The sequence below is a fragment of the Prionailurus bengalensis genome, chromosome A1 (assembly GCF_016509475.1).
Source record: "Prionailurus bengalensis isolate Pbe53 chromosome A1, Fcat_Pben_1.1_paternal_pri, whole genome shotgun sequence".
Classification (NCBI taxonomy): Eukaryota; Metazoa; Chordata; class Mammalia; order Carnivora; family Felidae; genus Prionailurus; species Prionailurus bengalensis.
The window spans coordinates 53,925,294-53,929,030 of NC_057343.1; the positions used below are offsets into that span (position 1 = coordinate 53,925,294).

At 38.9% G+C, this 3,737-nt stretch overlaps 1 pseudogene; it reads right to left on the reverse strand.

Moving 5' to 3' along the window:
- Positions 1-300: 300 nt before the first annotated feature.
- LOC122467543 lies at positions 301-800 on the reverse strand (annotated as a pseudogene).
- Between the last annotated feature and the right edge of the window lie 2,937 nt (positions 801-3,737).

Here is a 3,737-nt window from a genome sequence, read left to right on the forward strand (position 1 = left end):
GGGTAGAGAGGACTGCCATACTCAAAAGCCTTATGCTAGAATATTTAGCCCAGGGGGAATCTAGAAAATACTTAGTCTGAGCTCTTCCCTTTACAAATAACGAAACAGAAGTCCAATTATGAAATGACTTCCCGAATATCATAAAATTAGTGGTGTAACAGAGCTAACATTTTTATAAGCTATGGTGTGCTATTCACTGAGAATATATTCAGTGAATAAATACAAAGATACTCATTTACGTGTACATATATGTAAATATATAGTATATAAAAATAAAATGTCTTCTAATCCCTAAAGTGATTTTTTTTTTTAAGAAAAACACAGGACTTTATTATTCCCATTACAGAGGGCAGGTCTTCGCAGGATGACAGCGGGGACGAGGCCCCTACTTGCCGGCGATGAGCGGGTTCCGCAGGATCAAGATGACAGATGGAGTCCCCGCGCAGGAACATCTTGGAGATGTGGCGGTCCTTGTTGACTGGCTCAGACTTCTTCTTGCCCTTGTCGCTCTTGGGGACCTCGGCCACATCTCCTTCACATTCTCCAGCACCATGTTGCAGTGCCTGTCGAAGGCCTTTGCACGGCCCAGGAGCTTCTTGTTGTTGCGGCAGTTGATGAGCACTTGGGTGTTGTTCTTGACCGACTGTGTGAGCATGGAGAGTGGACCCGTGTTACACTCTTCCTCCTCCCGCTTCTGCAGCTCCTCGGGGGCTATCTCACCCTTGGGCATGTTGAGGAGGCTCATGGTGGTAGTGGCTGCGCTCCCAGGTCAGTGCCCTCTCCTCCGTGTTGCTCGTGCCTCCCCTTAAAGTGATATTTGAAGGTAGACTTTACTCTCTGCGTTTTACTGATTACAAAAAAAAAAAATCCTGCAGCTGAGATTTAACTTTTTTTTAATGGATACACTTTTTTTCTTTCAGCCTTAGTTTTGTTTTTTAAGTGTTTGTTTATTTATTTTTAGAGAGAGAAAGCATGAGCAGGGGAAGAGGCAGAGAGAGAAAGGGAGAGAGAGAGACCCAAGCAGGCTCCATGCCCAGCAGAGTGTGATACGGGCTCGATCCCACGACTGTTAGATCATGACCTGAGCCAAAATCAAGAGTTGGATGGCCAGCCCACCAAGACACCCAGGCGCCCTTTAGCCTTAGGATTTTTTGAATCAGTAAAATGGAGGTAGTAAAGACTACTTTCACATGTCATTTTAAGTTAGAAGACAGTTTTTTAAAATATAATATTATATATATATATATATATATATAATATCTATATAGTTGTATAGACACACACATCTCTAGATACAGGTATAGATATATAGATGTTTAGTCTCAGAGTGAAGGGTTTACAAAATCTCCAGCAGAGAGAGAGTCTGTCCAAAAAATTCAGATTCTCACATGTGAGAACATGCTAATTGACACAAAAGAAAGTATCTCCTTGTCACTTTTTTTCACATGATTGTATAGCCGTGACAATTACAATGATATGTGACTGAAGGCCTCGCTAACTTGACTGCTAACTTGAGTTCGTTTTGTTTCATTTGTTTTTTGAGCAGAGAGGCTGATGGTTTAAAGTTCTGGCTTCTCCCTCCCCCACCCCTAACCCATGAGGTGGTTTAAAGAGATTGTGGCTGAAGGAGCCAGTAAAATTTGTCATATCTGAATCTTCTTTTCTCAGGGAGCTGTATCAGCAGTCTATGGGTACCAACTGTGTCTTTCCCTGAGAAAGAAAAATAAACTTGCTCTGTTAAACTGTGCAAGGCCCTGTTCAAGTCCCAGCTTCTTCTCTTGAAATTGGGCCTATAGGTGGCAGCAACTGTTAGCTATTGAGCTTGGTGACAAGTGCCAAAAGTTCTCTTGAAATACTTCGAATAGTTTAAATATTCTTGGATACTTGAAAATGAAATTTTCTCTAGATAAGAAAGTGAAAGGTCAAACTTGAGTTGTAACTGTTGAATGATTCATACAATATAGCCAACATTAAATAGATTAAAAAGTTGTAGTGGCTTAAACATTCTACATTTTAGAAGTTTAAGACGTGATGATGGTTGTGTTCAGTCTTTACGATCTGTGGCTGCTGTGGCCAGATTGCTTATCCTTTGCTCTCCATGGTTTTGTGTAAAGTAGATTTTTGAAACTTGATTATTCTCCAATCAGTTCCTCTGTGCTTACCATTCAGTAAGAGTTAAGATTTCAATTCATGTACTGTCTGTTTTACACAATGAATGTGCCATAGGAACATTGAATATAATTCAAGTTTCCGCAAATCAAACAATGCTTACGTGCATAAAGCAGTTTATACCTTAGGGGTAACTCGCAGGGAAAATCCTACTGCAGTTTGAATCATTTCATAATAACATAGTAACTTTTGTTGAGAGTTTGGAATTCTGTTAGTGTTCCTAGATGAGGGGCACCTGTATTCAGTAATGCCTCCCAAGACTCCATTAGGTTCTGGAAGAGTTGAGGCGATATGGACTTTAGCTGGGTGTCTTCAGGTGACTGCTAAACCATATCTTGGCATGACTAATCTGAACACATTAATCATCCTTATGGTTTATATAACTTGCGGCTCAGTCTGTTGGGGAGACAGTGGGTTGCATCAGCCACGTTTCAATCAGCTGGACCCAGCCTTTGTGTTAACTCATTCTCAAGAGAATTTAAAAAGTTGCTGCTCCTCTGACTAGACTTCTTAACCACCCCTCTCCAAGAGATCATGCAGAGTACAAGACTAGCTGCTTCTAATGCAGACCTTTGACTACCCAGCAAAAACGAGTTTATTTGATTTAACGATTTCTAAAGGGAATTTTTTATGTGAATTATTTAGTTGGGCTATTTCTGTTGTGTAAACAAAGTGTCCAGTTTTCCTTTACTCTCCTAATCAATTTGAAGAAAAAGTCTTGTCACTTTGGAAACATGAGTTTCAGTGCATGCCAACAGTGAGACTCACTGAATCCGAGTGGATGGTTAAAAATAGTTTGGAATAGATGCATCTATAGTATAGATGGCTGTTAAATTTAAGAAAAATGAGGCAGAGCCTGGTAATACTCATAAATTGTCATAATAATAGTCATAAATAGTCATGATTTGATTTTGAAATAAGATGGCAGAAACTCTAAATTGAGTGGGGACAACTGAATGCCTTTTGTACTGGAGCTTGTGGGGGATAAAAATCAAAGGGTTAACTTCCTTCTTTGGGATTAGCCTGCAGTGCATCTCTTAGAGTTTTTTTGGTTTTATTTTTGTTTGTTTTTGCTTATTTTTTGTTTAGTGTGCTGTATGGAGGGAAGAGGATATAGAACAGATACATAGATACTGACCTACGAAAGCAGTGTTCTATATAATCAAATCAGCTATAATGTCTAGAATACTGAGCAGAAGTTACTAGGTGCCTCAAGAGAATGTGTTGGAAAACAAAAGTATCACGTGCCTTTTAGGGCACTGATGAGGGAAGAGTCCAATACAAGGCAAGGCAAAGGTGGAGAAATGAAAGAAAGTGCTTCAAACAGATGGGCATTTTTTACAGAGAACTTCCTTGTTGTCCTTGCACTCGAAAATACAGTATACTGTGTTTAATCCTTTAATCCTTATCTTTAAAGATAAGGATTTGTCCCAATGATGATTTTATTATTGTTCCAAAGCTTATTTAAAATTTAACAAGGCATATATATATATATATATATATATATATATATATATGGATTTTTTTTAAAGATTTTTTTAAAGACTCCTGCCTTTCTATTTTTTGAC